Consider the following 9,280-nt stretch of genomic DNA (forward strand, 5'->3'; position numbering starts at 1 on the left):
GATGTTGGTCAAAGGAGACAAGTTATAGTTGTGCAGGATAAATATGTTCTAGAAATCTAATGGATAGTATGGTGACTATAGTTGATAATATTATATTGTATAGTTGAAATTTGCTAAGAGAGTACATCTTAAGTTTTCCCACCACACACACAAAGGCTAATTATGTGAGGTGATGGATATGTTAATTAACTTGACTGTAGTAATCATTTCACCATGCATATGTATATCAAAATATCACATTGTATACCTTAAACATATACAATTTTCATTTGTCAGTTATACATCAGTAAAGCCAGGAAAAAAAGGATTGGAAAAAATGAGAAACAATGAGGCTTCTGGAATGAAAGTCTTCCCTTTCATCTTTAAGTTTCTAGGCCTCTGTGATTTCTTAGCAAGGTGTAAATGTACGGTTTGCTACATAGGTTTTATTTATTTATTTATTAAAATTTTTCTAAATTTTATTTTTCATTTTTTTTTAATTTACATCCAAATTAGTTAGCATGTAGTGCAACAATAATTTCAGGAATGGATTCCTTGATGCCCTTTACCCATTTAGCCCATTCCCCCTCGCACACCCCTCCAATAACCCTCAGTTTGTTCTCCATATTTATGAGTCTCTTCTGTTTTGTCCCCCTCCCTGTTTTTATATAATTTTTGCTTCCCTTCCCTTATGTTCATCTGTGTATTAAAGTCCTCATATGAGTGAAGTCATATGATTTTTGTTTTTCTCTTAATGACTAATTTCACTTAGCATAATACCCTCCAGTTCCATCCACGTAGTTGCCAATGGCAAGATTTCATTCTTTTTGATTGCTGAGTAATACTCCATTGTATCTATATACCACATCTTCTTTATCCATTCATCCGTCGATGGACATTTGGGCTCTTTCCATACTTTGGCTATTGTCGATAGTGCTGCTATAAACATGGAGGTGCATGAGTCCCTTCGAAACAGCACAGCTGTATCCCTTGGTTAAATGCCTACTAGTGCAATTGCTGGATCGTAGGGTAGTTCTGCTTTTAGTTTTTTGAGGAACCTCCATACTGTTTTCCAGAGTGGCTGCACCAGCTTACATTCCCATGCTACATATGTTTTTTTTTTTTAAAAAAGGTTACATATTCTAATAAAAGACAAATGAATTTTTTTATTTGCTATTCAGTACAGAGAGACTTTTATCTTTTGAGATGAAGTCTTGGAGTAAAAATGAAAGTTTGCCCTGAGAATTCTTAATTTAGGTTAAAGGCTTACAGTTTTAATTACAGCTTAGCACCCAAACTACAAATTATAAAATAAAATAAAATAAAATAAAATAAAAAACAAACAAAAACCTTAAAGCATTTGAAATAGAAAAAACTTCCTAAAGCTGATAAGGAATATCTGTAAAAAACTATTAACAAATATCATATTTAAGGGTTAAACAATAGAAGTAAAAATTCTAGAGAAATATTAAAATGTCCATTATCATTACTTCTATCTGATATCGTACTTGTGGTTTTGGCAATGTAGTGTGACAAGAAAAACAACTGTATTAAAGAGAGAAATGTAGAAAGGAAATGCCATGTTGAAAACCTGTAAGATTACCTTTGTAGGAAATTCAAGTCTCTACAAATGAATTACTTGAGCTGATACACGTGTCAACAATCTCCCTGGATATATGGTTAATATAAAAAAATAAGATCATTCTTGTATATCTATAACAAAGCATTAGAAAATGTAACCAGAAGCAGAATATAAATAATACTAGCAATAACATATAGAATATACTTGAGAATAATTATAGCAAAAGATATTTAAGACCATTAAATAAAAGATATTTAAAGATATTTATTGTGTAAGGAAATTTTTAAATAAAATCAAAAGACACATTCTCCAAAAAGTTTTAAGTAAAAGGAGATATGTCTACTTTTATTGATAAGTAAATTCAATATTGTTAAGAAACTTATTTCATCCAAATAAATCTATAAATTCAGTTGAATTACAATAAAAATGCTGGAAGTTGGGGCACCTGGGTGGCTCATTCGGTTAAACATCTGACTTCAGCTCAGGTCATGATTTCACGGTTCCTGAGTTTGAGCCCAGTGTCGGGCTCTGTGCTGACAGCGCAGAGCCTGGAACCTGCTTCAGATTCTGTGTCTTCCTCTCTCTCTGTCCCTCTCCCATTCAAGCTTTCTCTCTCTCTCTCTGTCTGTCTCTCTCAAAAATAAATAAACATTTAAAAAATGCTGATAGTTTGTTTTGTAGAATTTAACGAGGTGATTCTAACTTTATATGCATGCAGCGAAGGACCAAGGAAAAAGGAAATATCCGAAGTATCCATCAATAGAAAACTTGACAAATAAAAATGTGATTTAGACAATGAAATAATTTGCAGCAACCAAAATGAACAAATCGACATGTATCATTTTGGATAATGCCATAAATATAAATATTATCAAAAAGAAAAACAAGTCTCAGGAAGAATAATAGTAGAGTATAATTTCTATAAAGTGTTAATAATTTATAAACCATATATTTGGAAAAGGGGATAAATACACATGCATGTATGCATTAAAAAGATAAACAGTAGGGGCGCCTGGGTGGCTCAGTCGGTTAGGCGGCCGGCTTCGGCTCGGGTCATGATCTCTCGGTCCATGGGTTGGAGCCCCGCTTGGGGCTCTGTGCTGACAGCTCGGAGCCTGGAGCCTGCTTCGGATTCTGTGTCTCCCTCTCTCTGACCCTCCCTCGTTCATGCTCTGTCTCTCTCTGTCTCAAAAATAAACATAAAAAAAAATTTTTTTAATAAAAAAAAAAGATAAACAGTAATATCGGGATAAAGTGGTCATTATTGCTGTTCACCAGTATTTCTGGTTCCTGTGCCTTCTAAGCGCATGGTAGCTCTATACTTTCTCATGCCTTTGGGTTATTGGGAACCAGGTGATTTATTCCAGCCAATAATATGTTAGTTGGAAGCAATATTTCTACTCAGGTAACGCATTTAGTTGTTAGTGTGAGACTCCCCAGAAATCTCACTTTTCTTGCTAGCATGGAGGTATTGTAGTTCAAAATGGTGGCTCCGCCCCTGAGTGTCTGCCTATATGGACTTTTACCATGAGTCAAGAAATAAACTGTTGCTATTTTGCATGACTATGGTTTGGGAGATAGTTTGTTATCTAGCCTATCCTGACTGATATACAGGTGTAATCAGCTCTGATGTGATTGCGGAGAGATAGTAAGATTCGCTATAATTTTAATGTTTTAGTTCTTAAGTGGAATTATGAATACAGTTTTCATCGTTTCTCAGTTTTATTTGGTTTGATTGACACACTAATCGCAAAACAGCAAAATGAAATACTCAGTAGACTTTACCTTTAAAAAAAAGTTGACAAGATTTAGGTTGTATAGTAGAGAATGTCCGTGTGTTTGGAATTAGCATTTCTGACATAGTTTAGAACTTCCTCCTACCTTTTCCTTCTTCTCCTTTTTCTTTCTCATTTAGTCCCTTCACTTCCTTCCCCACACCATCTCTTAGACTCAAGAAAATACAGAGTAAGCATTATTCTGCATTATGAAGCAGCATGTTTTGTCCACAGCTCCTTGTTCAGGAATATGGGGTCAACTACTAAATTGGAATCCACACAATTTCAAAAAAATGAAAACCCATTACAAGGTAGATGGATGATGATGATGACGATGATGATGGTGCTAATGCTGATGATTCACAAACAGTAATCCAACTGAAAGAAATTGCAAATGATAAAGTTTGTAGTGTACCTCAGGGAGATCTTAAGGAGATATTAGGCCCATTCTTGAATAACATTACATAACTATTTCCCTTATCATGGGTAGAAAAATAACCAGTTTAAAAGTGCTTCAAGAAATAACAAAAGCAGAGAAATTTGTTAATAATACGACTACATTTCAGAAGATGAATATGTTTAAAAACCAAACGAGCTTTTAAGTCATGAAACACTCCTTCACTCTGTGGAACACAGCTGAAGTAATGTTAATTACTTGCTTTCTACTCAGAATACTTCAATTTATTTTTATGGTATTACATTATTGTGGTATCTGAACTGAATAAATAATAGAATATTAGTTCCCCATAGTAAATTAAGAAAGAAATCAGTATAATAACCCTCTTCAAGGAGAGGAGATAAAAGCAGTTATACAATCCATTCATGAATCATATTTATTAGCTTCTCAGGAGGGACTTCTACTTAAAAATCAATACTTTCTTCCCAATATGCACAATTACCTAGAAATTAAGTATATTGTGCATGGAAGGTTTTGTCATAGAAGTTTTGCTATAATGTAGTAGTTAAGGACATAACTTTGGAACCTGACTCACCTGTATACTGTATACATCATTTGCTTACTATAAAATCTGAGGCAATTATCTTTTTATACTCACATAAGGAAGACAATATTTCATTCAGGTGTTTTGGGAATTAAATAGGTCACAAAAGTGCTTATCATAGAAACTTGCACATGGTAATTGTTAAATAATTGACATTAACATCATCATCTCCACCACCACCACCATCATCATCACTGACTTTGTGAATTAGATGTTATTATTACTGGTTCACATTCAAGGAAACTGAGGGTCTGAGAAGTTAATTAACTGATCAAATTTCATATAGTTGTAAGGAGAAAACACTACAATTGTCAAAATGTTCTACACCCTTGTAGAGCCAGATTATTAGTTTGTAATTTGAATATGCATCTAAAACTGTCAGAACTTTTGAATAATATATGCAAAAATCAAATACATACAAGGGAGTGCAGTAAATACTATTTTCTGAGGGAAAAAATGTGACCACATTATCCCAAACTTTGGAGAAACCTATAATTTTTATTTACCAATCTAAATCAAGGTTCAAATATTAAGTTTCAACTTCCTTAAGTCTTAGCTATCAGCTTCCTTACTTAAATAACTGGGTACCAGAAAGAAAAGAGAATACCTTCCATCCAATGATGGATGTCCACCCCAAATTGAACCTTGTCCAAGTGCCTGAATGCACCAGTGCACCTTTTGTTGTGTGTGTCATAGTTCATTCATTTTCCCCCCATTCACTAAATATATATTAGATGACAATTAAAAGCAGGGAAGTGTATAAAACCCTGGGCACACAAAGACTCTATCCTTACCTTGGAGGGGCTCACTTTCCAAAATGGCTGGGCAATATTGAACCAAAAATCATAGTAGACTTAGTAGGCCTGAGATAAACAGTGTGTTCAACTTCCTTCTTGAAGTAAATGTCTAAAGATTGCTGTGGATGAATCTGAACAAAAAGAATATTGTGCCTGAAGATACAGAAATGAGAAACAAAATAGTGTTTTCAGAGAAGGGCAAACAGTCAAATGGTTGAGGGTGAGCTGTACACCAGGTATGTGAAAGAATGGTAAAAATTGGCATAAAAGATGTTCTTAAATCCCACATCAGGTAGGCTTCATATTTAAGGCAAAGAGTAAAAAATAAAAATCAAAGATGGAAATGAAATGTTTAGATTTACATTTTGAGGGGTTGTTATGTCTATAGCTTACAGGATGGTAAGCTGAATACTTTTTTTCCGTGATGCATGCAACCCTTCATTCATTCAGTCAGTCATATGCTTCTTCTTCAAATATATGTTTTGCTTACTTACTGCATGTCGAACAATGTAGCACATGATGGAAGTAAGTAAAGAACAAAACAAACATTCATTCTCTTTCTGCCCATGGCTCCCAGTCCCCCCTTTCCTCTCTCTCACCAAGCTTATTGAGAAGTGTCAGAGACTGATGGTAAACAAAGATTGGATAGTAAACAAAATACTCTGGTAGATGAATATAGTAAATCATGTAAGAAATGATGAGGATTTGAAATGAATCTCTAGTGGTAGAATTCTAAAGGTATGAATAAATATAAGTATTTAGAAGGTAAAATTTATGGGACATGGAGACAGATTGGAAGTAAGAAACAGAAGAGAGAAAAGTTAAAAGAACTGTAAGGTATCAATACTGACTTTGTGATGAAACCAAGCCACTGGCCTTCTGTATTCCTTCCACTGGGGAGGCTAAGTCAAATTATTTGGTACAACTTGAGGCACCCATTCTGAGTTTCAAATATTTATTTACAGGTAGTCTTTCATTCATTTGGCAGGATTAGAATCATTAACTTATGCTATCTGCCAATACTTACACAGGGACATGTAGAAAGAAAATGGATGTGTTTGAGTTTCTTGTACCAACACTCAATGTCTCACACTCAGCTAAGCTATAATGGACCCAGCACACAGCCTGCAAGCCTGAGACCACTACCGCCCTGGCACAAGGTGAGATAACCAGATTGTTAGGTCTGGATCAAATCTGTTGGTTGGAGGGAGTGGAGAGGGTGGGAATTACAGTACATTTAAGAACATCCGGTAGGTGAAGAAAGGATGTAACAGTGGAGGCCCAGGGCATGGTCTGTGTACACAGCCTTGCCTACCGGTGTGGGTTTATGTGGAAGAGATTTCTTTTTAAATCCTAGAAGCCAGGAATCTTCAAATCATCCCAGATGCTCATATATGTTAGTAAATATGTAAGATGTGAATAGCAAACTCTTCAATGTGGTGTCACACCCATTCTTAGGTGGTAGCCCTAAAACCAGAAACAACTTATGACTTTCTAATTCCCTTTATAACTTGGACTGTAAATTTTTTTTTTCATGAGAAAATCTTTCCCACTCAGCCAAACCCAAAATCTTTGACAAAATCAAATTTTGGACAAATCTTCCATCCTTTTAATAACTCTGTGGCTTTCAAATTAGCTGCTTTCCCCAAAGCCAAAAAAAATCAGAGATATTTTTGCAGATTTCCTTTCTTATTTTGCAGATTTCCTTTCCCGTACTATTCACTTCCTATTCATTTCTCCCTCTCCCTGAGACTACCTTAGGTAAAGTTCACCATTCTGACATCTGTGTAGATACAGAAGAGAGGAGGAGTGAAAATGTGTTTGCACTCTTGTTTGGGGTCAGTAATTCCACTTTGAATGGTATACACTGCTCCAGAATCCATTGTCTATTTATCATAGTTTTCTCCTCTTACTTCACTACCCCCCTTTTTCTTTCAGCCACTTCTGTCTTCCCCAAAGCCTTATGTAACAGGCTGCCATTAGGGAGGCAAGGGGGATACCACTACATTGGTATCCCACATATTGTGAAATTCATTCACCTTAACCTTCCTCTCTGAGGAAGATCAGATGGCCATCTGCCTCTCAATTCTTTGTCATGTTGACTTGTGGGAGGACAAGTTGCTACAGCAGTATCAGGATAGATTGTTCAAAGTTTGGCCACTATTTCTGAATGGTTTGGAAAGTCCTTAAAAAGAAAAAAAAATGGTGACAGAAATGTCGAAGAATAAGATAAGACAGTACCCAATTTTTTAACTTGAGAAATAGAAGAATCTTTCTGGAGAGACAAATTGACTTTATAGCCCAAATGAGGGATAGATAGATGCCGAGATCATATATGCAAATATAAACAGGAAATGTAACTTTTATAGATTCATTCTAGCTCTGATAATTAATACCCTCAAGGTAAGTTGCAATGAGTATGAGAACTAATTTCCTAAATGGAATTTTGGAAATAACTAATCTACACTTGCCATAAAAATGTTTTATTTATTTATTCAGGTTCAGTGCATCACTTTTCTACTTTTGTAACCTGTATAATATGTAGTCATTGATAGCCAAACTCCATAAAGCAAGGTGACCAAATACTAATAAAGTGAGAACACCAGACAGAGTCTATAGGAGGTATTATTTCCATAAGGCATCCCCTGCTTTATTCCAGACCTGACTAATGTTTCAGGCAAGCCAGGGTTGCTTGAGTCACAGCAATTAAGTTAATTAACAAAAGCTAATGCAGCCTTTCAAACATATGAAAATAATATATCAACTCAGAACATTTTGCTTCGCTCTGGAAGCAGAAAGAGAGCACAAAAGTAAAACAATTATTGCATAGCTGGTGGGTGAAGGCCTCTTTGCTAACTTATCATCTACTTGGTACCACTCTTTAAAGTGAACCTAACTCTAAATAAGGCTTGCATGTTTCTGTTTGTCTTCAAAGTAAATGTAAAAATAATTGTCTAAAACAATTCCTGAATCATTTTAATTCATAGAACTCCTGTTAGGAGCTCTTATAATTCCGTATGGGTATGTATTTATTTAATACTCATATAGAGGGAATCTACTTTATTAACAGCACAATGCATTAGGGTTAGGTTAAGGAGCGTACACATGTAGATTCATTCAGTAAGCATTTCTTTCACGTGTACTAATAAATGTTTGCCAACACCAACAAACGTGTGAACTAAAGAAGAGATAGTCACTTAATGCAAATTAATAATATAAAATAAAATTTAAGAAACATAGTAAGGCATTTGTTTAAATGGTGATCTAGGAAATAAATTCAGAGAAGGAGACACTGAAGCAGAAGAGGGCAGTTGAGAAAGTTTGAATCAACAAATATATTCCAAATTTGAAACATTGAGTGTAAGGGATTATGCCAGGTAACATTGATAATAGAAAATATACCAGTAGCTCAGTTTTGTACAGGATATAATCAGTGTCAATGAACAAAAGTGCAATTAATGTGTGATAAATGCCCAATGAGTATGAGAGAAACAAGTTCTACAAACATTTAGAAGAAGCAAATTACCTGTTATAATGATGAAAGTTTTTATGTAGGAGGTAAGATTTGGATCAAGCTTTTTTTTTTTTTTTTTTTTTTTTTTTTAATTTTTTTTTTTTTCAACGTTTATTTATTTTTGGGACAGAGAGAGACAGAGCATGAACGGGGGAGGGGCAGAGAGAGAGGGAGACACAGAATCAGAAACAGGCTCCAGGCTCTGAGCCATCAGCCCAGAGCCTGACGCGGGGCTCGAACTCACGGACCGCGAGATCGTGACCTGGCTGAAGTCAGACGCTTAACCGACTGCGCCACCCAGGCGCCCCCAAGCTTTTAATAATGGGTAAAATTTGATAGAAATGGAACATTTTAGTTAGAAGAATATTTTCAGCAGAAGTTTTATTTCAATGTAAGGTTTCCAAAGTTAGCACTTGACTTGGAGAGATGATACCAGAGTGTAGGGCCTAGGATTGGTTCCACATGCTCAGAAATTTGATTTTGTCAGCATTCCAAGAGTGGGTCAATTGCTGAGGTTGAGACTCACATTAATCAAGTTCACAGAGCCTGAAGTATAAATGAGAATATCAATTTATTAATTTACAACACAAGCAGAAGTACTTGGGAGGCAGAGGTATAAGAAGTTTGCCTGG

Source organism: Leopardus geoffroyi, chromosome A2, assembly GCF_018350155.1.
Source record: "Leopardus geoffroyi isolate Oge1 chromosome A2, O.geoffroyi_Oge1_pat1.0, whole genome shotgun sequence".
Classification (NCBI taxonomy): Eukaryota; Metazoa; Chordata; class Mammalia; order Carnivora; family Felidae; genus Leopardus; species Leopardus geoffroyi.